General features: G+C 41.8%; 1 protein-coding gene and 66 non-coding genes across 67 annotated transcripts in view; 1 reads left to right on the top strand and 66 right to left on the bottom strand.

Moving 5' to 3' along the window:
• Positions 1 to 24,586, top strand: part of LOC129114035 (cilia- and flagella-associated protein 54-like) — an 87,150-nt gene that overhangs the window by 42,284 nt on the left and 20,280 nt on the right. The window lies entirely within an intron of this gene.
• Positions 213 to 285, bottom strand: trnar-acg (transfer RNA arginine (anticodon ACG)). The gene has a single exon. It is a non-coding gene; the product is annotated as a tRNA-Arg (tRNA).
• trnah-gug (transfer RNA histidin (anticodon GUG)) lies at positions 510 to 581 on the bottom strand. Its single transcript has one exon. It is a non-coding gene; the product is annotated as a tRNA-His (tRNA).
• Positions 941 to 1,013, bottom strand: trnar-acg (transfer RNA arginine (anticodon ACG)). The gene has a single exon. It is a non-coding gene; the product is annotated as a tRNA-Arg (tRNA).
• On the bottom strand, positions 1,238 to 1,309 carry trnah-gug (transfer RNA histidin (anticodon GUG)). The gene has a single exon. It is a non-coding gene; the product is annotated as a tRNA-His (tRNA).
• Positions 1,664 to 1,736, bottom strand: trnar-acg (transfer RNA arginine (anticodon ACG)). The gene has a single exon. It is a non-coding gene; the product is annotated as a tRNA-Arg (tRNA).
• Positions 1,961 to 2,032, bottom strand: trnah-gug (transfer RNA histidin (anticodon GUG)). Its single transcript has one exon. It is a non-coding gene; the product is annotated as a tRNA-His (tRNA).
• On the bottom strand, positions 2,393 to 2,465 carry trnar-acg (transfer RNA arginine (anticodon ACG)). The gene has a single exon. It is a non-coding gene; the product is annotated as a tRNA-Arg (tRNA).
• trnah-gug (transfer RNA histidin (anticodon GUG)) lies at positions 2,690 to 2,761 on the bottom strand. Its single transcript has one exon. It is a non-coding gene; the product is annotated as a tRNA-His (tRNA).
• Positions 3,116 to 3,188, bottom strand: trnar-acg (transfer RNA arginine (anticodon ACG)). The gene has a single exon. It is a non-coding gene; the product is annotated as a tRNA-Arg (tRNA).
• Positions 3,413 to 3,484, bottom strand: trnah-gug (transfer RNA histidin (anticodon GUG)). The gene has a single exon. It is a non-coding gene; the product is annotated as a tRNA-His (tRNA).
• trnar-acg (transfer RNA arginine (anticodon ACG)) lies at positions 3,846 to 3,918 on the bottom strand. Its single transcript has one exon. It is a non-coding gene; the product is annotated as a tRNA-Arg (tRNA).
• trnah-gug (transfer RNA histidin (anticodon GUG)) lies at positions 4,143 to 4,214 on the bottom strand. The gene has a single exon. It is a non-coding gene; the product is annotated as a tRNA-His (tRNA).
• Positions 4,568 to 4,640, bottom strand: trnar-acg (transfer RNA arginine (anticodon ACG)). The gene has a single exon. It is a non-coding gene; the product is annotated as a tRNA-Arg (tRNA).
• On the bottom strand, positions 4,865 to 4,936 carry trnah-gug (transfer RNA histidin (anticodon GUG)). Its single transcript has one exon. It is a non-coding gene; the product is annotated as a tRNA-His (tRNA).
• Positions 5,297 to 5,369, bottom strand: trnar-acg (transfer RNA arginine (anticodon ACG)). The gene has a single exon. It is a non-coding gene; the product is annotated as a tRNA-Arg (tRNA).
• trnah-gug (transfer RNA histidin (anticodon GUG)) lies at positions 5,594 to 5,665 on the bottom strand. The gene has a single exon. It is a non-coding gene; the product is annotated as a tRNA-His (tRNA).
• Positions 6,021 to 6,093, bottom strand: trnar-acg (transfer RNA arginine (anticodon ACG)). Its single transcript has one exon. It is a non-coding gene; the product is annotated as a tRNA-Arg (tRNA).
• trnah-gug (transfer RNA histidin (anticodon GUG)) lies at positions 6,318 to 6,389 on the bottom strand. The gene has a single exon. It is a non-coding gene; the product is annotated as a tRNA-His (tRNA).
• Positions 6,750 to 6,822, bottom strand: trnar-acg (transfer RNA arginine (anticodon ACG)). Its single transcript has one exon. It is a non-coding gene; the product is annotated as a tRNA-Arg (tRNA).
• On the bottom strand, positions 7,047 to 7,118 carry trnah-gug (transfer RNA histidin (anticodon GUG)). Its single transcript has one exon. It is a non-coding gene; the product is annotated as a tRNA-His (tRNA).
• Positions 7,473 to 7,545, bottom strand: trnar-acg (transfer RNA arginine (anticodon ACG)). Its single transcript has one exon. It is a non-coding gene; the product is annotated as a tRNA-Arg (tRNA).
• Positions 7,770 to 7,841, bottom strand: trnah-gug (transfer RNA histidin (anticodon GUG)). Its single transcript has one exon. It is a non-coding gene; the product is annotated as a tRNA-His (tRNA).
• trnar-acg (transfer RNA arginine (anticodon ACG)) lies at positions 8,202 to 8,274 on the bottom strand. Its single transcript has one exon. It is a non-coding gene; the product is annotated as a tRNA-Arg (tRNA).
• trnah-gug (transfer RNA histidin (anticodon GUG)) lies at positions 8,499 to 8,570 on the bottom strand. Its single transcript has one exon. It is a non-coding gene; the product is annotated as a tRNA-His (tRNA).
• On the bottom strand, positions 8,930 to 9,002 carry trnar-acg (transfer RNA arginine (anticodon ACG)). The gene has a single exon. It is a non-coding gene; the product is annotated as a tRNA-Arg (tRNA).
• trnah-gug (transfer RNA histidin (anticodon GUG)) lies at positions 9,227 to 9,298 on the bottom strand. The gene has a single exon. It is a non-coding gene; the product is annotated as a tRNA-His (tRNA).
• On the bottom strand, positions 9,653 to 9,725 carry trnar-acg (transfer RNA arginine (anticodon ACG)). The gene has a single exon. It is a non-coding gene; the product is annotated as a tRNA-Arg (tRNA).
• On the bottom strand, positions 9,950 to 10,021 carry trnah-gug (transfer RNA histidin (anticodon GUG)). The gene has a single exon. It is a non-coding gene; the product is annotated as a tRNA-His (tRNA).
• Positions 10,382 to 10,454, bottom strand: trnar-acg (transfer RNA arginine (anticodon ACG)). Its single transcript has one exon. It is a non-coding gene; the product is annotated as a tRNA-Arg (tRNA).
• Positions 10,679 to 10,750, bottom strand: trnah-gug (transfer RNA histidin (anticodon GUG)). The gene has a single exon. It is a non-coding gene; the product is annotated as a tRNA-His (tRNA).
• On the bottom strand, positions 11,105 to 11,177 carry trnar-acg (transfer RNA arginine (anticodon ACG)). Its single transcript has one exon. It is a non-coding gene; the product is annotated as a tRNA-Arg (tRNA).
• trnah-gug (transfer RNA histidin (anticodon GUG)) lies at positions 11,402 to 11,473 on the bottom strand. The gene has a single exon. It is a non-coding gene; the product is annotated as a tRNA-His (tRNA).
• Positions 11,828 to 11,900, bottom strand: trnar-acg (transfer RNA arginine (anticodon ACG)). Its single transcript has one exon. It is a non-coding gene; the product is annotated as a tRNA-Arg (tRNA).
• trnah-gug (transfer RNA histidin (anticodon GUG)) lies at positions 12,124 to 12,195 on the bottom strand. The gene has a single exon. It is a non-coding gene; the product is annotated as a tRNA-His (tRNA).
• On the bottom strand, positions 12,851 to 12,922 carry trnah-gug (transfer RNA histidin (anticodon GUG)). Its single transcript has one exon. It is a non-coding gene; the product is annotated as a tRNA-His (tRNA).
• On the bottom strand, positions 13,275 to 13,347 carry trnar-acg (transfer RNA arginine (anticodon ACG)). Its single transcript has one exon. It is a non-coding gene; the product is annotated as a tRNA-Arg (tRNA).
• On the bottom strand, positions 13,572 to 13,643 carry trnah-gug (transfer RNA histidin (anticodon GUG)). Its single transcript has one exon. It is a non-coding gene; the product is annotated as a tRNA-His (tRNA).
• On the bottom strand, positions 14,004 to 14,076 carry trnar-acg (transfer RNA arginine (anticodon ACG)). Its single transcript has one exon. It is a non-coding gene; the product is annotated as a tRNA-Arg (tRNA).
• On the bottom strand, positions 14,301 to 14,372 carry trnah-gug (transfer RNA histidin (anticodon GUG)). The gene has a single exon. It is a non-coding gene; the product is annotated as a tRNA-His (tRNA).
• Positions 14,727 to 14,799, bottom strand: trnar-acg (transfer RNA arginine (anticodon ACG)). Its single transcript has one exon. It is a non-coding gene; the product is annotated as a tRNA-Arg (tRNA).
• On the bottom strand, positions 15,024 to 15,095 carry trnah-gug (transfer RNA histidin (anticodon GUG)). The gene has a single exon. It is a non-coding gene; the product is annotated as a tRNA-His (tRNA).
• On the bottom strand, positions 15,455 to 15,527 carry trnar-acg (transfer RNA arginine (anticodon ACG)). Its single transcript has one exon. It is a non-coding gene; the product is annotated as a tRNA-Arg (tRNA).
• Positions 15,752 to 15,823, bottom strand: trnah-gug (transfer RNA histidin (anticodon GUG)). The gene has a single exon. It is a non-coding gene; the product is annotated as a tRNA-His (tRNA).
• trnar-acg (transfer RNA arginine (anticodon ACG)) lies at positions 16,177 to 16,249 on the bottom strand. Its single transcript has one exon. It is a non-coding gene; the product is annotated as a tRNA-Arg (tRNA).
• Positions 16,474 to 16,545, bottom strand: trnah-gug (transfer RNA histidin (anticodon GUG)). Its single transcript has one exon. It is a non-coding gene; the product is annotated as a tRNA-His (tRNA).
• trnar-acg (transfer RNA arginine (anticodon ACG)) lies at positions 16,905 to 16,977 on the bottom strand. The gene has a single exon. It is a non-coding gene; the product is annotated as a tRNA-Arg (tRNA).
• trnah-gug (transfer RNA histidin (anticodon GUG)) lies at positions 17,202 to 17,273 on the bottom strand. The gene has a single exon. It is a non-coding gene; the product is annotated as a tRNA-His (tRNA).
• Positions 17,628 to 17,700, bottom strand: trnar-acg (transfer RNA arginine (anticodon ACG)). The gene has a single exon. It is a non-coding gene; the product is annotated as a tRNA-Arg (tRNA).
• Positions 17,925 to 17,996, bottom strand: trnah-gug (transfer RNA histidin (anticodon GUG)). The gene has a single exon. It is a non-coding gene; the product is annotated as a tRNA-His (tRNA).
• Positions 18,357 to 18,429, bottom strand: trnar-acg (transfer RNA arginine (anticodon ACG)). Its single transcript has one exon. It is a non-coding gene; the product is annotated as a tRNA-Arg (tRNA).
• On the bottom strand, positions 18,654 to 18,725 carry trnah-gug (transfer RNA histidin (anticodon GUG)). Its single transcript has one exon. It is a non-coding gene; the product is annotated as a tRNA-His (tRNA).
• Positions 19,085 to 19,157, bottom strand: trnar-acg (transfer RNA arginine (anticodon ACG)). Its single transcript has one exon. It is a non-coding gene; the product is annotated as a tRNA-Arg (tRNA).
• On the bottom strand, positions 19,382 to 19,453 carry trnah-gug (transfer RNA histidin (anticodon GUG)). The gene has a single exon. It is a non-coding gene; the product is annotated as a tRNA-His (tRNA).
• On the bottom strand, positions 20,109 to 20,180 carry trnah-gug (transfer RNA histidin (anticodon GUG)). Its single transcript has one exon. It is a non-coding gene; the product is annotated as a tRNA-His (tRNA).
• On the bottom strand, positions 20,533 to 20,605 carry trnar-acg (transfer RNA arginine (anticodon ACG)). Its single transcript has one exon. It is a non-coding gene; the product is annotated as a tRNA-Arg (tRNA).
• On the bottom strand, positions 20,830 to 20,901 carry trnah-gug (transfer RNA histidin (anticodon GUG)). Its single transcript has one exon. It is a non-coding gene; the product is annotated as a tRNA-His (tRNA).
• Positions 21,262 to 21,334, bottom strand: trnar-acg (transfer RNA arginine (anticodon ACG)). The gene has a single exon. It is a non-coding gene; the product is annotated as a tRNA-Arg (tRNA).
• Positions 21,559 to 21,630, bottom strand: trnah-gug (transfer RNA histidin (anticodon GUG)). Its single transcript has one exon. It is a non-coding gene; the product is annotated as a tRNA-His (tRNA).
• trnar-acg (transfer RNA arginine (anticodon ACG)) lies at positions 21,989 to 22,061 on the bottom strand. Its single transcript has one exon. It is a non-coding gene; the product is annotated as a tRNA-Arg (tRNA).
• On the bottom strand, positions 22,286 to 22,357 carry trnah-gug (transfer RNA histidin (anticodon GUG)). Its single transcript has one exon. It is a non-coding gene; the product is annotated as a tRNA-His (tRNA).
• Positions 22,712 to 22,784, bottom strand: trnar-acg (transfer RNA arginine (anticodon ACG)). The gene has a single exon. It is a non-coding gene; the product is annotated as a tRNA-Arg (tRNA).
• On the bottom strand, positions 23,009 to 23,080 carry trnah-gug (transfer RNA histidin (anticodon GUG)). Its single transcript has one exon. It is a non-coding gene; the product is annotated as a tRNA-His (tRNA).
• On the bottom strand, positions 23,441 to 23,513 carry trnar-acg (transfer RNA arginine (anticodon ACG)). Its single transcript has one exon. It is a non-coding gene; the product is annotated as a tRNA-Arg (tRNA).
• Positions 23,738 to 23,809, bottom strand: trnah-gug (transfer RNA histidin (anticodon GUG)). The gene has a single exon. It is a non-coding gene; the product is annotated as a tRNA-His (tRNA).
• On the bottom strand, positions 24,164 to 24,236 carry trnar-acg (transfer RNA arginine (anticodon ACG)). The gene has a single exon. It is a non-coding gene; the product is annotated as a tRNA-Arg (tRNA).
• On the bottom strand, positions 24,461 to 24,532 carry trnah-gug (transfer RNA histidin (anticodon GUG)). Its single transcript has one exon. It is a non-coding gene; the product is annotated as a tRNA-His (tRNA).

Here is a 24,586-nt window from a genome sequence, read left to right as displayed (position 1 = left end):
TCATTAACAGTTTTTTTTATTTTTTTATTCTACAAGTTAAAAAAGTTTACTAGCTGGCCAAAAGTGCAATGTAGATGGTTCTGATCAGTAGCCAGATACGTTAACCATTGCTCAGCCCTGAAGATTGATAGTCAGCCGCGTTTATATACAGAGTTTGTAGGGCAATAACTTTTTTACCAATAGTCAAATGACATACAAGTTAAAGTGTCGTACGAGCTAGCCAGGAGTCGAACCTAGAATCTTCTGATCCGTAGTCAGACGCGTTATCCATTGCGCCACTAGCCCTACATGTGATGCACTGTGGGAAATCGCTCATTTTGCCAGCTTGTTCTTATGACGTGTCTACCCATGTGGAAAACACTGGTACAATTAATTGCGTAGTCGGGAAAAATTGAGCTTCAGGCAGAAAAATTGGCTTAAGCTGTCAAGTTTCAAACTATGTGAAATGAGACACATGCTGGAATACATTACAACAGCAAAAGCTACAAAAAGGTAGCACTCATCAATTCTGCCGTGACCCGGATTCGAACCGGGGTTGCTGCGACCACAACGCAGAGTACTAACCACTATACGATCACGGCCGCTTGGTGGATGGGGTGCCTCTTGTTGTCATGGACCTCTGAATGTCCAACCTACTAATGTTGTTTTAGTATTGGTTACCTAAATGATGTGTGACAAATGACTGTTCCACGAGTGGTTTTCTGGTGCTGCTGATTCTGTCATTCATACCAGTTGACTTTTTTTCCATCTAGAAGTTAAAGAATTTTACTAGTGACAGTGAACAAGACTAAAATCAACTAAACCATTTGTTAATCAGCAAGCTGAAAGGCTTTTCACCAATTATTTGGCTTTTCCAGATGTAAATCTACTTATATACAGAGTTTGTAGGGCAATACCTTTTTTGCCAATAGTCAAATGACATACAAGTTAAAATATCGTACGAGCTAGCCAGGAGTCGAACCTAGAATCTTCTGATCCGTAGTCAGACGCGTTATCCATTGCGCCACTAGCCCTACATGTGATGCACTGTGGGAAATCGCTCATTTTGCCAGCTTGTTCTTATGATGTGTCTACCCATGTGGAAAACACTGGTACAATTAATGGTGTAGTCGGGAAAAATTGAGCTTCAGGCAGAAAAAATGGCTTAAGCTGTCAAGTTTCAAACTATGTGAAATGAGACACATGCAGGAATACATTACAACAGCCAGAGCTACAAACAGGTAGCACTCATCAGTTCTGCCGTGACCCGGATTCGAACCGGGGTTGCTGCGACCACAACGCAGAGTACTAACCACTATACGATCACGGCCACTGGGTGGATGGGGTGCCTCTTGTTGTCATGGAGCTCTTAATGTCAAACCTCCTAATATTGTTTTAGTATTGGTTACCTAAATGATGTGTGACAAATGGCTGATCCACGAGTGGTTTTCTGGTGCTTCTGATTCTGTCATTCATTAACAGTTTTTTTTATTTTTTTATTCTACAAGTTAAAAAAGTTTACTAGCTGGCCAAAAGTGCAATGTAGATGGTTCTGATCAGTAGCCAGATACGTTAACCATTGCTCAGCCCTGAAGATTGATAGTCAGCCGCGTTTATATACAGAGTTTGTAGGGCAATAACTTTTTTACCAATAGTCAAATGACATACAAGTTAAAGTGTCGTACGAGCTAGCCAGGAGTCGAACCTAGAATCTTCTGATCCGTAGTCAGACGCGTTATCCATTGCGCCACTAGCCCTACATGTGATGCACTGTGGGAAATCGCTCATTTTGCCAGCTTGTTCTTATGACGTGTCTACCCATGTGGAAAACACTGGTACAATTAATTGCGTAGTCGGGAAAAATTGAGCTTCAGGCAGAAAAATTGGCTTAAGCTGTCAAGTTTCAAACTATGTGAAATGAGACACATGCTGGAATACATTACAACAGCAAAAGCTACAAAAAGGTAGCACTCATCAATTCTGCCGTGACCCGGATTCGAACCGGGGTTGCTGCGACCACAACGCAGAGTACTAACCACTATACGATCACGGCCGCTTGGTGGATGGGGTGCCTCTTGTTGTCATGGACCTCTGAATGTCCAACCTACTAATGTTGTTTTAGTATTGGTTACCTAAATGATGTGTGACAAATGACTGTTCCACGAGTGGTTTTCTGGTGCTGCTGATTCTGTCATTCATACCAGTTGACTTTTTTTTCCATCTAGAAGTTAAAGAATTTTACTAGTGACAGTGAACAAGACTAAAATCAACTAAACCATTTGTTAATCAGCAAGCTGAAAGGCTTTTCACCAATTATTTGGCTTTTCCAGATGTAAATCTACTTATATACAGAGTTTGTAGGGCAATACCTTTTTTGCCAATAGTCAAATGACATACAAGTTAAAATATCGTACGAGCTAGCCAGGAGTCGAACCTAGAATCTTCTGATCCGTAGTCAGACGCGTTATCCATTGCGCCACTAGCCCTACATGTGATGCACTGTGGGAAATCGCTCATTTTGCCAGCTTGTTCTTATGATGTGTCTACCCATGTGGAAAACACTGGTACAATTAATGGTGTAGTCGGGAAAAATTGAGCTTCAGGCAGAAAAAATGGCTTAAGCTGTCAAGTTTCAAACTATGTGAAATGAGACACATGCAGGAATACATTACAACAGCCAGAGCTACAAACAGGTAGCACTCATCAGTTCTGCCGTGACCCGGATTCGAACCGGGGTTGCTGCGACCACAACGCAGAGTACTAACCACTATACGATCACGGCCACTTGGTGGATGGGGTGCCTCTTGTTGTCATGGAGCTCTTAATGTCAAACCTCCTAATATTGTTTTAGTATTGGTTACCTAAATGATGTGTGACAAATGGCTGATCCACGAGTGGTTTTCTGGTGCTTCTGATTCTGTCATTCATTAACAGTTTTTTTTATTTTTTTATTCTACAAGTTAAAAAAGTTTACTAGCTGGCCAAAAGTTCAATGTAGATGGTTCTGATCAGTAGCCAGATACGTTAACCATTGCTCAGCCCTGAAGATTGATAGTCAGCCGCGTTTATATACAGAGTTTGTAGGGCAATAACTTTTTTACCAATAGTCAAATGACATACAAGTTAAAGTGTCGTACGAGCTAGCCAGGAGTCGAACCTAGAATCTTCTGATCCGTAGTCAGACGCGTTATCCATTGCGCCACTAGCCCTACATGTGATGCACTGTGGGAAATCGCTCATTTTGCCAGCTTGTTCTTATGACGTGTCTACCCATGTGGAAAACACTGGTACAATTAATTGCGTAGTCGGGAAAAATTGAGCTTCAGGCAGAAAAATTGGCTTAAGCTGTCAAGTTTCAAACTATGTGAAATGAGACACATGCTGGAATACATTACAACAGCAAAAGCTACAAAAAGGTAGCACTCATCAATTCTGCCGTGACCCGGATTCGAACCGGGGTTGCTGCGACCACAACGCAGAGTACTAACCACTATACGATCACGGCCGCTTGGTGGATGGGGTGCCTCTTGTTGTCATGGACCTCTGAATGTCCAACCTACTAATGTTGTTTTAGTATTGGTTACCTAAATGATGTGTGACAAATGACTGTTCCACGAGTGGTTTTCTGGTGCTGCTGATTCTGTCATTCATACCAGTTGACTTTTTTTTCCATCTAGAAGTTAAAGAATTTTACTAGTGACAGTGAACAAGACTAAAATCAACTAAACCATTTGTTAATCAGCAAGCTGAAAGGCTTTTCACCAATTATTTGGCTTTTCCAGATGTAAATCTACTTATATACAGAGTTTGTAGGGCAATACCTTTTTTGCCAATAGTCCAAATGACATACAAGTTAAAATATCGTACGAGCTAGCCAGGAGTCGAACCTAGAATCTTCTGATCCGTAGTCAGACGCGTTATCCATTGCGCCACTAGCCCTACATGTGATGCACTGTGGGAAATCGCTCATTTTGCCAGCTTGTTCTTATGATGTGTCTACCCATGTGGAAAACACTGGTACAATTAATGGTGTAGTCGGGAAAAATTGAGCTTCAGGCAGAAAAAATGGCTTAAGCTGTCAAGTTTCAAACTATGTGAAATGAGACACATGCAGGAATACATTACAACAGCCAGAGCTACAAACAGGTAGCACTCATCAGTTCTGCCGTGACCCGGATTCGAACCGGGGTTGCTGCGACCACAACGCAGAGTACTAACCACTATACGATCACGGCCACTTGGTGGATGGGGTGCCTCTTGTTGTCATGGAGCTCTTAATGTCAAACCTCCTAATATTGTTTTAGTATTGGTTACCTAAATGATGTGTGACAAATGGCTGATCCACGAGTGGTTTTCTGGTGCTTCTGATTCTGTCATTCATTAACAGTTTTTTTTTTTTTTTATTCTACAAGTTAAAAAAGTTTACTAGCTGGCCAAAAGTTCAATGTAGATGGTTCTGATCAGTAGCCAGATACGTTAACCATTGCTCAGCCCTGAAGATTGATAGTCAGCCGCGTTTATATACAGAGTTTGTAGGGCAATAACTTTTTTACCAATAGTCAAATGACATACAAGTTAAAGTGTCGTACGAGCTAGCCAGGAGTCGAACCTAGAATCTTCTGATCCGTAGTCAGACGCGTTATCCATTGCGCCACTAGCCCTACATGTGATGCACTGTGGGAAATCGCTCATTTTGCCAGCTTGTTCTTATGACGTGTCTACCCATGTGGAAAACACTGGTACAATTAATTGCGTAGTCGGGAAAAATTGAGCTTCAGGCAGAAAAATTGGCTTAAGCTGTCAAGTTTCAAACTATGTGAAATGAGACACATGCTGGAATACATTACAACAGCAAAAGCTACAAAAAGGTAGCACTCATCAATTCTGCCGTGACCCGGATTCGAACCGGGGTTGCTGCGACCACAACGCAGAGTACTAACCACTATACGATCACGGCCGCTTGGTGGATGGGGTGCCTCTTGTTGTCATGGACCTCTGAATGTCCAACCTACTAATGTTGTTTTAGTATTGGTTACCTAAATGATGTGTGACAAATGACTGTTCCACGAGTGGTTTTCTGGTGCTGCTGATTCTGTCATTCATACCAGTTGACTTTTTTTTCCATCTAGAAGTTAAAGAATTTTACTAGTGACAGTGAACAAGACTAAAATCAACTAAACCATTTGTTAATCAGCAAGCTGAAAGGCTTTTCACCAATTATTTGGCTTTTCCAGATGTAAATCTACTTATATACAGAGTTTGTAGGGCAATACCTTTTTTGCCAATAGTCAAATGACATACAAGTTAAAATATCGTACGAGCTAGCCAGGAGTCGAACCTAGAATCTTCTGATCCGTAGTCAGACGCGTTATCCATTGCGCCACTAGCCCTACATGTGATGCACTGTGGGAAATCGCTCATTTTGCCAGCTTGTTCTTATGATGTGTCTACCCATGTGGAAAACACTGGTACAATTAATGGTGTAGTCGGGAAAAATTGAGCTTCAGGCAGAAAAAATGGCTTAAGCTGTCAAGTTTCAAACTATGTGAAATGAGACACATGCAGGAATACATTACAACAGCCAGAGCTACAAACAGGTAGCACTCATCAGTTCTGCCGTGACCCGGATTCGAACCGGGGTTGCTGCGACCACAACGCAGAGTACTAACCACTATACGATCACGGCCACTTGGTGGATGGGGTGCCTCTTGTTGTCATGGAGCTCTTAATGTCAAACCTCCTAATATTGTTTTAGTATTGGTTACCTAAATGATGTGTGACAAATGGCTGATCCACGAGTGGTTTTCTGGTGCTTCTGATTCTGTCATTCATTAACAACAGTTTTTTATTTTTTTATTCTACAAGTTAAAAAAGTTTACTAGCTGGCCAAAAGTGCAATGTAGATGGTTCTGATCAGTAGCCAGATACGTTAACCATTGCTCAGCCCTGAAGATTGATAGTCAGCCGCGTTTATATACAGAGTTTGTAGGGCAATAACTTTTTTACCAATAGTCAAATGACATACAAGTTAAAGTGTCGTACGAGCTAGCCAGGAGTCGAACCTAGAATCTTCTGATCCGTAGTCAGACGCGTTATCCATTGCGCCACTAGCCCTACATGTGATGCACTGTGGGAAATCGCTCATTTTGCCAGCTTGTTCTTATGACGTGTCTACCCATGTGGAAAACACTGGTACAATTAATTGCGTAGTCGGGAAAAATTGAGCTTCAGGCAGAAAAATTGGCTTAAGCTGTCAAGTTTCAAACTATGTGAAATGAGACACATGCTGGAATACATTACAACAGCAAAAGCTACAAAAAGGTAGCACTCATCAATTCTGCCGTGACCCGGATTCGAACCGGGGTTGCTGCGACCACAACGCAGAGTACTAACCACTATACGATCACGGCCGCTTGGTGGATGGGGTGCCTCTTGTTGTCATGGACCTCTGAATGTCCAACCTACTAATGTTGTTTTAGTATTGGTTACCTAAATGATGTGTGACAAATGACTGTTCCACGAGTGGTTTTCTGGTGCTGCTGATTCTGTCATTCATACCAGTTGACTTTTTTTTCCATCTAGAAGTTAAAGAATTTTACTAGTGACAGTGAACAAGACTAAAATCAACTAAACCATTTGTTAATCAGCAAGCTGAAAGGCTTTTCACCAATTATTTGGCTTTTCCAGATGTAAATCTACTTATATACAGAGTTTGTAGGGCAATACCTTTTTTGCCAATAGTCAAATGACATACAAGTTAAAATATCGTACGAGCTAGCCAGGAGTCGAACCTAGAATCTTCTGATCCGTAGTCAGACGCGTTATCCATTGCGCCACTAGCCCTACATGTGATGCACTGTGGGAAATCGCTCATTTTGCCAGCTTGTTCTTATGATGTGTCTACCCATGTGGAAAACACTGGTACAATTAATGGTGTAGTCGGGAAAAATTGAGCTTCAGGCAGAAAAAATGGCTTAAGCTGTCAAGTTTCAAACTATGTGAAATGAGACACATGCAGGAATACATTACAACAGCCAGAGCTACAAACAGGTAGCACTCATCAGTTCTGCCGTGACCCGGATTCGAACCGGGGTTGCTGCGACCACAACGCAGAGTACTAACCACTATACGATCACGGCCACTTGGTGGATGGGGTGCCTCTTGTTGTCATGGAGCTCTTAATGTCAAACCTCCTAATATTGTTTTAGTATTGGTTACCTAAATGATGTGTGACAAATGGCTGATCCACGAGTGGTTTTCTGGTGCTTCTGATTCTGTCATTCATTAACAGTTTTTTTTATTTTTTTATTCTACAAGTTAAAAAAGTTTACTAGCTGGCCAAAAGTGCAATGTAGATGGTTCTGATCAGTAGCCAGATACGTTAACCATTGCTCAGCCCTGAAGATTGATAGTCAGCCGCGTTTATATACAGAGTTTGTAGGGCAATAACTTTTTTACCAATAGTCAAATGACATACAAGTTAAAGTGTCGTACGAGCTAGCCAGGAGTCGAACCTAGAATCTTCTGATCCGTAGTCAGACGCGTTATCCATTGCGCCACTAGCCCTACATGTGATGCACTGTGGGAAATCGCTCATTTTGCCAGCTTGTTCTTATGACGTGTCTACCCATGTGGAAAACACTGGTACAATTAATTGCGTAGTCGGGAAAAATTGAGCTTCAGGCAGAAAAATTGGCTTAAGCTGTCAAGTTTCAAACTATGTGAAATGAGACACATGCTGGAATACATTACAACAGCAAAAGCTACAAAAAGGTAGCACTCATCAATTCTGCCGTGACCCGGATTCGAACCGGGGTTGCTGCGACCACAACGCAGAGTACTAACCACTATACGATCACGGCCGCTTGGTGGATGGGGTGCCTCTTGTTGTCATGGACCTCTGAATGTCCAACCTACTAATGTTGTTTTAGTATTGGTTACCTAAATGATGTGTGACAAATGACTGTTCCACGAGTGGTTTTCTGGTGCTGCTGATTCTGTCATTCATACCAGTTGACTTTTTTTTCCATCTAGAAGTTAAAGAATTTTACTAGTGACAGTGAACAAGACTAAAATCAACTAAACCATTTGTTAATCAGCAAGCTGAAAGGCTTTTCACCAATTATTTGGCTTTTCCAGATGTAAATCTACTTATATACAGAGTTTGTAGGGCAATACCTTTTTTGCCAATAGTCAAATGACATACAAGTTAAAATATCGTACGAGCTAGCCAGGAGTCGAACCTAGAATCTTCTGATCCGTAGTCAGACGCGTTATCCATTGCGCCACTAGCCCTACATGTGATGCACTGTGGGAAATCGCTCATTTTGCCAGCTTGTTCTTATGATGTGTCTACCCATGTGGAAAACACTGGTACAATTAATGGTGTAGTCGGGAAAAATTGAGCTTCAGGCAGAAAAAATGGCTTAAGCTGTCAAGTTTCAAACTATGTGAAATGAGACACATGCAGGAATACATTACAACAGCCAGAGCTACAAACAGGTAGCACTCATCAGTTCTGCCGTGACCCGGATTCGAACCGGGGTTGCTGCGACCACAACGCAGAGTACTAACCACTATACGATCACGGCCGCTTGGTGGATGGGGTGCCTCTTGTTGTCATGGACCTCTGAATGTCCAACCTACTAATGTTGTTTTAGTATTGGTTACCTAAATGATGTGTGACAAATGACTGTTCCACGAGTGGTTTTCTGGTGCTGCTGATTCTGTCATTCATACCAGTTGACTTTTTTTCCATCTAGAAGTTAAAGAATTTTACTAGTGACAGTGAACAAGACTAAAATCAACTAAACCATTTGTTAATCAGCAAGCTGAAAGGCTTTTCACCAATTATTTGGCTTTTCCAGATGTAAATCTACTTATATACAGAGTTTGTAGGGCAATACCTTTTTTGCCAATAGTCAAATGACATACAAGTTAAAATATCGTACGAGCTAGCCAGGAGTCGAACCTAGAATCTTCTGATCCGTAGTCAGACGCGTTATCCATTGCGCCACTAGCCCTACATGTGATGCACTGTGGGAAATCGCTCATTTTGCCAGCTTGTTCTTATGATGTGTCTACCCATGTGGAAAACACTGGTACAATTAATGGTGTAGTCGGGAAAAATTGAGCTTCAGGCAGAAAAAATGGCTTAAGCTGTCAAGTTTCAAACTATGTGAAATGAGACACATGCAGGAATACATTACAACAGCCAGAGCTACAAACAGGTAGCACTCATCAGTTCTGCCGTGACCCGGATTCGAACCGGGGTTGCTGCGACCACAACGCAGAGTACTAACCACTATACGATCACGGCCACTTGGTGGATGGGGTGCCTCTTGTTGTCATGGAGCTCTTAATGTCAAACCTCCTAATATTGTTTTAGTATTGGTTACCTAAATGATGTGTGACAAATGGCTGATCCACGAGTGGTTTTCTGGTGCTTCTGATTCTGTCATTCATTAACAGTTTTTTTTATTTTTTTATTCTACAAGTTAAAAAAGTTTACTAGCTGGCCAAAAGTTCAATGTAGATGGTTCTGATCAGTAGCCAGATACGTTAACCATTGCTCAGCCCTGAAGATTGATAGTCAGCCGCGTTTATATACAGAGTTTGTAGGGCAATAACTTTTTTACCAATAGTCAAATGACATACAAGTTAAAGTGTCGTACGAGCTAGCCAGGAGTCGAACCTAGAATCTTCTGATCCGTAGTCAGACGCGTTATCCATTGCGCCACTAGCCCTACATGTGATGCACTGTGGGAAATCGCTCATTTTGCCAGCTTGTTCTTATGACGTGTCTACCCATGTGGAAAACACTGGTACAATTAATTGCGTAGTCGGGAAAAATTGAGCTTCAGGCAGAAAAATTGGCTTAAGCTGTCAAGTTTCAAACTATGTGAAATGAGACACATGCTGGAATACATTACAACAGCAAAAGCTACAAAAAGGTAGCACTCATCAATTCTGCCGTGACCCGGATTCGAACCGGGGTTGCTGCGACCACAACGCAGAGTACTAACCACTATACGATCACGGCCGCTTGGTGGATGGGGTGCCTCTTGTTGTCATGGACCTCTGAATGTCCAACCTACTAATGTTGTTTTAGTATTGGTTACCTAAATGATGTGTGACAAATGACTGTTCCACGAGTGGTTTTCTGGTGCTGCTGATTCTGTCATTCATACCAGTTGACTTTTTTTTCCATCTAGAAGTTAAAGAATTTTACTAGTGACAGTGAACAAGACTAAAATCAACTAAACCATTTGTTAATCAGCAAGCTGAAAGGCTTTTCACCAATTATTTGGCTTTTCCAGATGTAAATCTACTTATATACAGAGTTTGTAGGGCAATACCTTTTTTGCCAATAGTCAAATGACATACAAGTTAAAATATCGTACGAGCTAGCCAGGAGTCGAACCTAGAATCTTCTGATCCGTAGTCAGACGCGTTATCCATTGCGCCACTAGCCCTACATGTGATGCACTGTGGGAAATCGCTCATTTTGCCAGCTTGTTCTTATGATGTGTCTACCCATGTGGAAAACACTGGTACAATTAATGGTGTAGTCGGGAAAAATTGAGCTTCAGGCAGAAAAAATGGCTTAAGCTGTCAAGTTTCAAACTATGTGAAATGAGACACATGCAGGAATACATTACAACAGCCAGAGCTACAAACAGGTAGCACTCATCAGTTCTGCCGTGACCCGGATTCGAACCGGGGTTGCTGCGACCACAACGCAGAGTACTAACCACTATACGATCACGGCCACTTGGTGGATGGGGTGCCTCTTGTTGTCATGGAGCTCTTAATGTCAAACCTCCTAATATTGTTTTAGTATTGGTTACCTAAATGATGTGTGACAAATGGCTGATCCACGAGTGGTTTTCTGGTGCTTCTGATTCTGTCATTCATTAACAGTTTTTTTTATTTTTTTATTCTACAAGTTAAAAAAGTTTACTAGCTGGCCAAAAGTTCAATGTAGATGGTTGAGATCAGTAGCCAGATACGTTAACCATTGCTCAGCCCTGAAGATTGATAGTCAGCCGCGTTTATATACAGAGTTTGTAGGGCAATAACTTTTTTACCAATAGTCAAATGACATACAAGTTAAAGTGTCGTACGAGCTAGCCAGGAGTCGAACCTAGAATCTTCTGATCCGTAGTCAGACGCGTTATCCATTGCGCCACTAGCCCTACATGTGATGCACTGTGGGAAATCGCTCATTTTGCCAGCTTGTTCTTATGATGTGTCTACCCATGTGGAAAACACTGGTACAATTAATGGTGTAGTCGGGAAAAATTGAGCTTCAGGCAGAAAAAATGGCTTAAGCTGTCAAGTTTCAAACTATGTGAAATGAGACACATGCAGGAATACATTACAACAGCCAGAGCTACAAACAGGTAGCACTCATCAGTTCTGCCGTGACCCGGATTCGAACCGGGGTTGCTGCGACCACAACGCAGAGTACTAACCACTATACGATCACGGCCACTTGGTGGATGGGGTGCCTCTTGTTGTCATGGAGCTCTTAATGTCAAACCTCCTAATATTGTTTTAGTATTGGTTACCTAAATGATGTGTGACAAATGGCTGATCCACGAGTGGTTTTCTGGTGCTTCTGATTCTGTCATTCATTAACAGTTTTTTTTATTTTTTTATTCTACAAGTTAAAAAAGTTTACTAGCTGGCCAAAAGTTCAATGTAGATGGTTCTGATCAGTAGCCAGATACGTTAACCATTGCTCAGCCCTGAAGATTGATAGTCAGCCGCGTTTATATACAGAGTTTGTAGGGCAATAACTTTTTTACCAATAGTCAAATGACATACAAGTTAAAGTGTCGTACGAGCTAGCCAGGAGTCGAACCTAGAATCTTCTGATCCGTAGTCAGACGCGTTATCCATTGCGCCACTAGCCCTACATGTGATGCACTGTGGGAAATCGCTCATTTTGCCAGCTTGTTCTTATGACGTGTCTACCCATGTGGAAAACACTGGTACAATTAATTGCGTAGTCGGGAAAAATTGAGCTTCAGGCAGAAAAATTGGCTTAAGCTGTCAAGTTTCAAACTATGTGAAATGAGACACATGCTGGAATACATTACAACAGCAAAAGCTACAAAAGGTAGCACTCATCAATTCTGCCGTGACCCGGATTCGAACCGGGGTTGCTGCGACCACAACGCAGAGTACTAACCACTATACGATCACGGCCACTTGGTGGATGGGGTGCCTCTTGTTGTCATGGACCTCTGAATGTCAAACCTACTAATGTTGTTTTAGTATTGGTTACCTAAATGATGTGTGACAAATGACTGTTCCACGAGTGGTTTTCTGGTGCTGCTGATTCTGTCATTCATTAACAGTTGATTTTTTTCCATCTAGAAGTTAAAGAATTTTACTAGTGACAGTGAACAAGACTAAAATCAACTAAACCATTTGTTAATGAGCAAGCTGAAAGGCTTTTCCATTTTGCTTTTCCCTGAAGATGTAAATCTACTTTATATACAGAGTTTGTAGGGCAATAACTTTTTTTGCCAATAATCAAATGACATACAAGTTAAAGTATCGTACGAGCTAGCCAGGAGTCGAACCTAGAATCTTCTGATCCGTAGTCAGTGCGTTATCCATTGCGCCACTAGCCCTACATGTGATGCACTGTGGGAAATCGCTCATTTTGCCAGCTTGTTCTTATGATGTGTCTACCCATGTGGAAAACACTGGTACAATTAATGGTGTAGTCGGGAAAAATTGAGCTTCAGGCAGAAAAAATGGCTTAAGCTGTCAAGTTTCAAACTATGTGAAATGAGACACATGCAGGAATACATTACAACAGCCAGAGCTACAAACAGGTAGCACTCATCAGTTCTGCCGTGACCCGGATTCGAACCGGGGTTGCTGCGACCACAACGCAGAGTACTAACCACTATACGATCACAGCCACTTGGTGGATGGGGTGCCTCTTGTTGTCATGGAGCTCTTAATGTCAAACCTCCTAATATTGTTTTAGTATTGGTTACCTAAATGATGTGTGACAAATGGCTGATCCACGAGTGGTTTTCTGGTGCTTCTGATTCTGTCATTCATTAACAGTTTTTTTTTTTTTTATTCTACAAGTTAAAAAAGTTTACTAGCTGGCCAAAAGTTCAATGTAGATGGTTCTGATCAGTAGCCAGATACGTTAACCATTGCTCAGCCCTGAAGATTGATAGTCAGCCGCGTTTATATACAGAGTTTGTAGGGCAATAACTTTTTTACCAATAGTCAAATGACATACAAGTTAAAGTGTCGTACGAGCTAGCCAGGAGTCGAACCTAGAATCTTCTGATCCGTAGTCAGACGCGTTATCCATTGCGCCACTAGCCCTACATGTGATGCACTGTGGGAAATCGCTCATTTTGCCAGCTTGTTCTTATGACGTGTCTACCCATGTGGAAAACACTGGTACAATTAATTGCGTAGTCGGGAAAAATTGAGCTTCAGGCAGAAAAATTGGCTTAAGCTGTCAAGTTTCAAACTATGTGAAATGAGACACATGCTGGAATACATTACAACAGCAAAAGCTACAAAAAGGTAGCACTCATCAATTCTGCCGTGACCCGGATTCGAACCGGGGTTGCTGCGACCACAACGCAGAGTACTAACCACTATACGATCACGGCCGCTTGGTGGATGGGGTGCCTCTTGTTGTCATGGACCTCTGAATGTCCAACCTACTAATGTTGTTTTAGTATTGGTTACCTAAATGATGTGTGACAAATGACTGTTCCACGAGTGGTTTTCTGGTGCTGCTGATTCTGTCATTCATACCAGTTGACTTTTTTTTCCATCTAGAAGTTAAAGAATTTTACTAGTGACAGTGAACAAGACTAAAATCAACTAAACCATTTGTTAATCAGCAAGCTGAAAGGCTTTTCACCAATTATTTGGCTTTTCCAGATGTAAATCTACTTATATACAGAGTTTGTAGGGCAATAACTTTTTTGCCAATAATCAAATGACATACAAGTTAAAGTATCGTACGAGCTAGCCAGGAGTCGAACCTAGAATCTTCTGATCCGTAGTCAGACGCGTTATCCATTGCGCCACTAGCCCTACATGTGATGCACTGTGGGAAATCGCTCATTTTGCCAGCTTGTTCTTATGATGTGTCTACCCATGTGGAAAACACTGGTACAATTAATGGTGTAGTCGGGAAAAATTGAGCTTCAGGCAGAAAAAATGGCTTAAGCTGTCAAGTTTCAAACTATGTGAAATGAGACACATGCAGGAATACATTACAACAGCCAGAGCTACAAACAGGTAGCACTCATCAGTTCTGCCGTGACCCGGATTCGAACCGGGGTTGCTGCGACCACAACGCAGAGTACTAACCACTATACGATCACGGCCACTTGGTGGATGGGGTGCCTCTTGTTGTCATGGAGCTCTTAATGTCAAACCTCCTAATATTGTTTTAGTATTGGTTACCTAAATGATGTGTGACAAATGGCTGATCCACGAGTGGTTTTCTGGTGCTTCTGATTCTGTCATTCATTAACAGTTTTTTTTATTTTTTTATTCTACAAGTTAAAAAAGTTTACTAGCTGGCCAAAAGTTCAATGTAGATGGTTCTGATCAGTAGCCAGATACGTTAACCATTGCTCAGCCCTGAAGATTGATAGTCAGCCGCGTTTATATACAGAGTTTGTAGGGCAATAACTTTTTTACCAATAGTCAAATGACATACAAGTTAAAGTGTCGTACGAGCTAGCCAGGAGTCGAACCTAGAATCTTCTGATCCGTAGTCAGACGCGTTATCCATTGCGCCACTAGCCCTACATGTGATGCACTGTGGGAAATCGCTCATTTTGCCAGCTTGTTCTTATGACGTGTCTACCCATGTGGAAAACACTGGTACAATTAATTGCGTAGTCGGGAAAAATTGAGCTTCAGGCAGAAAAATTGGCTTAAGCTGTCAAGTTTCAAACTATGTGAAATGAGACACATGCTGGAATACATTACAACAGCAAAAGCTACAAAAAGGTAGCACTCATCAATTCTGCCGTGACCCGGATTCGAACCGGGGTTGCTGCGACCACAACGCAGAGTACTAACCACTATACGATCACGGCCGCTTGGTGGATGGGGTGCCTCTTGTTGTCATGGACCTCTGAATGTCCAACCTACTAATGTTGTTTTAGTATTGGTTACCTAAATGATGTGTGACAAATGACTGTTCCACGAGTGGTTTTCTGGTGCTGCTGATTCTGTCATTCATACCAGTTGACTTTTTTTCCATCTAGAAGTTAAAGAATTTTACTAGTGACAGTGAACAAGACTAAAATCAACTAAACCATTTGTTAATCAGCAAGCTGAAAGGCTTTTCACCAATTATTTGGCTTTTCCAGATGTAAATCTACTTATATACAGAGTTTGTAGGGCAATAACTTTTTTGCCAATAGTCAAATGACATACAAGTTAAAATATCGTACGAGCTAGCCAGGAGTCGAACCTAGAATCTTCTGATCCGTAGTCAGACGCGTTATCCATTGCGCCACTAGCCCTACATGTGATGCACTGTGGGAAATCGCTCATTTTGCCAGCTTGTTCTTATGATGTGTCTACCCATGTGGAAAACACTGGTACAATTAATGGTGTAGTCGGGAAAAATTGAGCTTCAGGCAGAAAAAATGGCTTAAGCTGTCAAGTTTCAAACTATGTGAAATGAGACACATGCAGGAATACATTACAACAGCCAGAGCTACAAACAGGTAGCACTCATCAGTTCTGCCGTGACCCGGATTCGAACCGGGGTTGCTGCGACCACAACGCAGAGTACTAACCACTATACGATCACGGCCACTTGGTGGATGGGGTGCCTCTTGTTGTCATGGAGCTCTTAATGTCAAACCTCCTAATATTGTTTTAGTATTGGTTACCTAAATGATGTGTGACAAATGGCTGATCCACGAGTGGTTTTCTGGTGCTTCTGATTCTGTCATTCATTAACAGTTTTTTTTTTTTTTTATTCTACAAGTTAAAAAAGTTTACTAGCTGGCCAAAAGTTCAATGTAGATGGTTCTGATCAGTAGCCAGATACGTTAACCATTGCTCAGCCCTGAAGATTGATAGTCAGCCGCGTTTATATACAGAGTTTGTAGGGCAATAACTTTTTTACCAATAGTCAAATGACATACAAGTTAAAGTGTCGTACGAGCTAGCCAGGAGTCGAACCTAGAATCTTCTGATCCGTAGTCAGACGCGTTATCCATTGCGCCACTAGCCCTACATGTGATGCACTGTGGGAAATCGCTCATTTTGCCAGCTTGTTCTTATGACGTGTCTACCCATGTGGAAAACACTGGTACAATTAATTGCGTAGTCGGGAAAAATTGAGCTTCAGGCAGAAAAATTGGCTTAAGCTGTCAAGTTTCAAACTATGTGAAATGAGACACATGCTGGAATACATTACAACAGCAAAAGCTACAAAAAGGTAGCACTCATCAATTCTGCCGTGACCCGGATTCGAACCGGGGTTGCTGCGACCACAACGCAGAGTACTAACCACTATACGATCACGGCCGCTTGGTGGATGGGGTGCCTCTTGTTGTCATGGACCTCTGAATGTCCAACCTACAATGTTGTTTTAGTATTGGTTACCTAAATGATGTGTGACAAATGACTGTTCCACGAGTGGTTTTCTGGTGCTGCTGATTCTGTCATTCATACCAGTTGACTTTTTTTTCCATCTAGAAGTTAAAGAATTTTACTAGTGACAGTGAACAAGACTAAAATCAACTAAACCATTTGTTAATCAGCAAGCTGAAAGGCTTTTCACCAATTATTTGGCTTTTCCAGATGTAAATCTACTTATATACAGAGTTTGTAGGGCAATAACTTTTTTGCCAATAGTCAAATGACATACAAGTTAAAGTATCGTACGAGCTAGCCAGGAGTCGAACCTAGAATCTTCTGATCCGTAGTCAGACGCGTTATCCATTGCGCCACTAGCCCTACATGTGATGCACTGTGGGAAATCGCTCATTTTGCCAGCTTGTTCTTATGATGTGTCTACCCATGTGGAAAACACTGGTACAATTAATGGTGTAGTCGGGAAAAATTGAGCTTCAGGCAGAAAAAATGGCTTAAGCTGTCAAGTTTCAAACTATGTGAAATGAGACACATGCAGGAATACATTACAACAGCCAGAGCTACAAACAGGTAGCACTCATCAGTTCTGCCGTGACCCGGATTCGAACCGGGGTTGCTGCGACCACAACGCAGAGTACTAACCACTATACGATCACGGCCACTTGGTGGATGGGGTGCCTCTTGTTGTCATGGAGCTCTTAATGTCAAACCTCCTAATATTGTTTTAGTATTGGTTACCTAAATGATGTGTGACAAATGGCTGATCCACGAGTGGTTTTCTGGTGCTTCTGATTCTGTCATTCATTAACAGTTTTTTTTATTTTTTTATTCTACAAGTTAAAAAAGTTTACTAGCTGGCCAAAAGTTCAATGTAGATGGTTCTGATCAGTAGCCAGATACGTTAACCATTGCTCAGCCCTGAAGATTGATAGTCAGCCGCGTTTATATACAGAGTTTGTAGGGCAATAACTTTTTTACCAATAGTCAAATGACATACAAGTTAAAGTGTCGTACGAGCTAGCCAGGAGTCGAACCTAGAATCTTCTGATCCGTAGTCAGACGCGTTATCCATTGCGCCACTAGCCCTACATGTGATGCACTGTGGGAAATCGCTCATTTTGCCAGCTTGTTCTTATGACGTGTCTACCCATGTGGAAAACACTGGTACAATTAATTGCGTAGTCGGGAAAAATTGAGCTTCAGGCAGAAAAATTGGCTTAAGCTGTCAAGTTTCAAACTATGTGAAATGAGACACATGCTGGAATACATTACAACAGCAAAAGCTACAAAAAGGTAGCACTCATCAATTCTGCCGTGACCCGGATTCGAACCGGGGTTGCTGCGACCACAACGCAGAGTACTAACCACTATACGATCACGGCCACTTGGTGGATGGGGTGCCTCTTGTTGTCATGGAGCTCTTAATGTCAAACCTCCTAATATTGTTTTAGTATTGGTTACCTAAATGATGTGTGACAAATGGCTGATCCACGAGTGGTTTTCTGGTGCTTCTGATTCTGTCATTCATTAACAGTTTTTTTTTTTTTTTTCCATCTAGAAGTTAAAAATTTTACTAGTGACAGTGAACAAGACAAAATCAACTAAATGGTTTGTTAATCAGCAAGCTGAAAGGCTTTTCACCATTATTTGGCTTTTCCAGATTGAATCTACTTATATACAGAGTTTGTAGGGCAATAACTTTTTTACCAATAGTCAAATGACATACAAGTTAAAGTGTCGTACGAGCTAGCCAGGAGTCGAACCTAGAATCTTCTGATCCGTAGTCAGACGCGTTATCCATTGCGCCACTAGCCCTACATGTGATGCACTGTGGGAAATCGCTCATTTTGCCAGCTTGTTCTTATGACGTGTCTACCCATGTGGAAAACACTGGTACAATTAATTGCGTAGTCGGGAAAAATTGAGCTTCAGGCAGAAAAATTGGCTTAAGCTGTCAAGTTTCAAACTATGTGAAATGAGACACATGCTGGAATACATTACAACAGCAAAAGCTACAAAAAGGTAGCACTCATCAATTCTGCCGTGACCCGGATTCGAACCGGGGTTGCTGCGACCACAACGCAGAGTACTAACCACTATACGATCACGGCCGCTTGGTGGATGGGGTGCCTCTTGTTGTCATGGACCTCTGAATGTCCAACCTACTAATGTTGTTTTAGTATTGGTTACCTAAATGATGTGTGACAAATGACTGTTCCACGAGTGGTTTTCTGGTGCTGCTGATTCTGTCATTCATACCAGTTGACTTTTTTTTTATCTAGAAGTTAAAGAATTTTACTAGTGACAGTGAACAAGACTAAAATCAACTAAACCATTTGTTAATCAGCAAGCTGAAAGGCTTTTCACCAATTATTTGGCTTTTCCAGATGTAAATCTACTTATATACAGAGTTTGTAGGGCAATAACTTTTTTGCCAATAATCAAATGACATACAAGTTAAAGTATCGTACGAGCTAGCCAGGAGTCGAACCTAGAATCTTCTGATCCGTAGTCAGACGCGTTATCCATTGCGCCACTAGCCCTACATGTGATGCACTGTGGGAAATCGCTCATTTTGCCAGCTTGTTCTTATGATGTGTCTACCCATGTGGAAAACACTGGTACAATTAATTGCGTAGTCGGGAAAAATTGAGCTTCAGGCAGAAAAATTGGCTTAAGCTGTCAAGTTTCAAACTATGTGAAATGAGACACATGCTGGAATACATTACAACAGCAAAAGCTACAAAAAGGTAGCACTCATCAATTCTGCCGTGACCCGGATTCGAACCGGGGTTGCTGCGACCACAACGCAGAGTACTAACCACTATACGATCACGGCGCTTGGTGGATGGGGTGCCTCTTGTTGTCATGGACCTCTGAATGTCCAACCTACTAATGTTGTTTTAGTATTGGTTACCTAAATGATGTGTGACAAATGACTGTTCCACGAGTGGTTTTCTGGTGCTGCTGATTCTGTCATTCATACCAGTTGACTTTTTTTTCCATCTAGAAGTTAAAGAATTTTACTAGTGACAGTGAACAAGACTAAAATCAACTAAACCATTTGTTAATCAGCAAGCTGAAAGGCTTTTCACCAATTATTTGGCTTTTCCAGATGTAAATCTACTTATATACAGAGTTTGTAGGGCAATAACTTTTTTGCCAATAATCAAATGACATACAAGTTAAAGTATCGTACGAGCTAGCCAGGAGTCGAACCTAGAATCTTCTGATCCGTAGTCAGACGCGTTATCCATTCGCCACTAGCCCTACATGTGATGCACTGTGGGAAATCGCTCATTTTGCCAGCTTGTTCTTATGATGTGTCTACCCATGTGGAAAACACTGGTACAATTAATGGTGTAGTCGGGAAAAATTGAGCTTCAGGCAGAAAAAATGGCTTAAGCTGTCAAGTTTCAAACTATGTGAAATGAGACACATGCAGGAATACATTACAACAGCCAGAGCTACAAACAGGTAGCACTCATCAGTTCTGCCGTGACCCGGATTCGAACCGGGGTTGCTGCGACCACAACGCAGAGTACTAACCACTATACGATCACGGCCACTTGGTGGATGGGGTGCCTCTTGTTGTCATGGAGCTCTTAATGTCAAACCTCCTAATATTGTTTTAGTATTGGTTACCTAAATGATGTGTGACAAATGGCTGATCCACGAGTGGTTTTCTGGTGCTTCTGATTCTGTCATTCATTAACAGTTTTTTTTTTTTTTTATTCTACAAGTTAAAAAATTTACTAGCTGGCCAAAAGTTCAATGTAGATGGTTCTGATCAGTAGCCAGATACGTTAACCATTGCTCAGCCCTGAAGATTGATAGTCAGCCGCGTTTATATACAGAGTTTGTAGGGCAATAACTTTTTTACCAATAGTCAAATGACATACAAGTTAAAGTGTCGTACGAGCTAGCCAGGAGTCGAACCTAGAATCTTCTGATCCGTAGTCAGACGCGTTATCCATTGCGCCACTAGCCCTACATGTGATGCACTGTGGGAAATCGCTCATTTTGCCAGCTTGTTCTTATGACGTGTCTACCCATGTGGAAAACACTGGTACAATTAATTGCGTAGTCGGGAAAAATTGAGCTTCAGGCAGAAAAATTGGCTTAAGCTGTCAAGTTTCAAACTATGTGAAATGAGACACATGCTGGAATACATTACAACAGCAAAAGCTACAAAAAGGTAGCACTCATCAATTCTGCCGTGACCCGGATTCGAACCGGGGTTGCTGCGACCACAACGCAGAGTACTAACCACTATACGATCACGGCCGCTTGGTGGATGGGGTGCCTCTTGTTGTCATGGACCTCTGAATGTCCAACCTACTAATGTTGTTTTAGTATTGGTTACCTAAATGATGTGTGACAAATGACTGTTCCACGAGTGGTTTTCTGGTGCTGCTGATTCTGTCATTCATACCAGTTGACTTTTTTTTCCATCTAGAAGTTAAAGAATTTTACTAGTGACAGTGAACAAGACTAAAATCAACTAAACCATTTGTTAATCAGCAAGCTGAAAGGCTTTTCACCAATTATTTGGCTTTTCCAGATGTAAATCTACTTATATACAGAGTTTGTAGGGCAATAACTTTTTTGCCAATAATCAAATGACATACAAGTTAAAGTATCGTACGAGCTAGCCAGGAGTCGAACCTAGAATCTTCTGATCCGTAGTCAGACGCGTTATCCATTGCGCCACTAGCCCTACATGTGATGCACTGTGGGAAATCGCTCATTTTGCCAGCTTGTTCTTATGACGTGTCTACCCATGTGGAAAACACTGGTACAATTAATTGCGTAGTCGGGAAAAATTGAGCTTCAGGCAGAAAAATTGGCTTAAGCTGTCAAGTTTCAAACTATGTGAAATGAGACACATGCTGGAATACATTACAACAGCAAAAGCTACAAAAAGGTAGCACTCATCAATTCTGCCGTGACCCGGATTCGAACCGGGGTTGCTGCGACCACAACGCAGAGTACTAACCACTATACGATCACGGCGCTTGGTGGATGGGGTGCCTCTTGTTGTCATGGACCTCTGAATGTCCAACCTACTAATGTTGTTTTAGTATTGGTTACCTAAATGATGTGTGACAAATGACTGTTCCACGAGTGGTTTTCTGGTGCTGCTGATTCTGTCATTCATACCAGTTGACTTTTTTTCCATCTAGAAGTTAAAGAATTTTACTAGTGACAGTGAACAAGACTAAAATCAACTAAACCATTTGTTAATCAGCAAGCTGAAAGGCTTTTCACCAATTATTTGGCTTTTCCAGATGTAAATCTACTTATATACAGAGTTTGTAGGGCAATAACTTTTTTGCCAATAATCAAATGACATACAAGTTAAAGTATCGTACGAGCTAGCCAGGAGTCGAACCTAGAATCTTCTGATCCGTAGTCAGACGCGTTATCCATTGCGCCACTAGCCCTACATGTGATGCACTGTGGGAAATCGCTCATTTTGCCAGCTTGTTCTTATGATGTGTCTACCCATGTGGAAAACACTGGTACAATTAATGGTGTAGTCGGGAAAAATTGAGCTTCAGGCAGAAAAAATGGCTTAAGCTGTCAAGTTTCAAACTATGTGAAATGAGACACATGCAGGAATACATTACAACAGCCAGAGCTACAAACAGGTAGCACTCATCAGTTCTGCCGTGACCCGGATTCGAACCGGGGTTGCTGCGACCACAACGCAGAGTACTAACCACTATACGATCACGGCCACTTGGTGGATGGGGTGCCTCTTGTTGTCATGGAGCTCTTAATGTCAAACCTCCTAATATTGTTTTAGTATTGGTTACCTAAATGATGTGTGACAAATGGCTGATCCACGAGTGGTTTTCTGGTGCTTCTGATTCTGTCATTCATTAACAGTTTTTTTTATTTTTTTATTCTACAAGTTAAAAAAGTTTACTAGCTGGCCAAAAGTTCAATGTAGATGGTTCTGATCAGTAGCCAGATACGTTAACCATTGCTCAGCCCTGAAGATTGATAGTCAGCCGCGTTTATATACAGAGTTTGTAGGGCAATAACTTTTTTACCAATAGTCAAATGACATACAAGTTAAAGTGTCGTACGAGCTAGCCAGGAGTCGAACCTAGAATCTTCTGATCCGTAGTCAGACGCGTTATCCATTGCGCCACTAGCCCTACATGTGATGCACTGTGGGAAATCGCTCATTTTGCCAGCTTGTTCTTATGACGTGTCTACCCATGTGGAAAACACTGGTACAATTAATTGCGTAGTCGGGAAAAATTGAGCTTCAGGCAGAAAAATTGGCTTAAGCTGTCAAGTTTCAAACTATGTGAAATGAGACACATGCTGGAATACATTACAACAGCAAAAGCTACAAAAAGGTAGCACTCATCAATTCTGCCGTGACCCGGATTCGAACCGGGGTTGCTGCGACCACAACGCAGAGTACTAACCACTATACGATCACGGCCGCTTGGTGGATGGGGTGCCTCTTGTTGTCATGGACCTCTGAATGTCCAACCTACTAATGTTGTTTTAGTATTGGTTACCTAAATGATGTGTGACAAATGACTGTTCCACGAGTGGTTTTCTGGTGCTGCTGATTCTGTCATTCATACCAGTTGACTTTTTTTCCATCTAGAAGTTAAAGAATTTTACTAGTGACAGTGAACAAGACTAAAATCAACTAAACCATTTGTTAATCAGCAAGCTGAAAGGCTTTTCACCAATTATTTGGCTTTTCCAGATGTAAATCTACTTTATATACAGAGTTTGTAGGGCAATAACTTTTTTGCCAATAGTCAAATGACATACAAGTTAAAGTATCGTACGAGCTAGCCAGGAGTCGAACCTAGAATCTTCTGATCCGTAGTCAGACGCGTTATCCATTGCGCCACTAGCCCTACATGTGATGCACTGTGGGAAATCGCTCATTTTGCCAGCTTGTTCTTATGATGTGTCTACCCATGTGGAAAACACTGGTACAATTAATGGTGTAGTCGGGAAAAATTGAGCTTCAGGCAGAAAAAATGGCTTAAGCTGTCAAGTTTCAAACTATGTGAAATGAGACACATGCAGGAATACATTACAACAGCCAGAGCTACAAACAGGTAGCACTCATCAGTTCTGCCGTGACCCGGATTCGAACCGGGGTTGCTGCGACCACAACGCAGAGTACTAACCACTATACGATCACGGCCACTTGGTGGATGGGGTGCCTCTTGTTGTCATGGAGCTCTTAATGTCAAACCTCCTAATATTGTTTTAGTATTGGTTACCTAAATGATGTGTGACAAATGGCTGATCCACGAGTGGTTTTCTGGTGCTTCTGATTCTGTCATTCATTAACAGTTTTTTTTATTTTTTTATTCTACAAGTTAAAAAAGTTTACTAGCTGGCCAAAAGTTCAATGTAGATGGTTCTGATCAGTAGCCAGATACGTTAACCATTGCTCAGCCCTGAAGATTGATAGTCAGCCGCGTTTATATACAGAGTTTGTAGGGCAATAACTTTTTTACCAATAGTCAAATGACATACAAGTTAAAGTGTCGTACGAGCTAGCCAGGAGTCGAACCTAGAATCTTCTGATCCGTAGTCAGACGCGTTATCCATTGCGCCACTAGCCCTACATGTGATGCACTGTGGGAAATCGCTCATTTTGCCAGCTTGTTCTTATGACGTGTCTACCCATGTGGAAAACACTGGTACAATTAATTGCGTAGTCGGGAAAAATTGAGCTTCAGGCAGAAAAATTGGCTTAAGCTGTCAAGTTTCAAACTATGTGAAATGAGACACATGCTGGAATACATTACAACAGCAAAAGCTACAAAAAGGTAGCACTCATCAATTCTGCCGTGACCCGGATTCGAACCGGGGTTGCTGCGACCACAACGCAGAGTACTAACCACTATACGATCACGGCCGCTTGGTGGATGGGGTGCCTCTTGTTGTCATGGACCTCTGAATGTCCAACCTA

This window comes from Anoplopoma fimbria, chromosome 24 (genome assembly GCF_027596085.1).
Source record: "Anoplopoma fimbria isolate UVic2021 breed Golden Eagle Sablefish chromosome 24, Afim_UVic_2022, whole genome shotgun sequence".
Classification (NCBI taxonomy): domain Eukaryota; kingdom Metazoa; phylum Chordata; class Actinopteri; order Perciformes; family Anoplopomatidae; genus Anoplopoma; species Anoplopoma fimbria.
The sequence above is the reverse complement of the archived record's forward strand: the minus strand, read 5'-3'. Positions and strand labels throughout refer to the sequence as shown.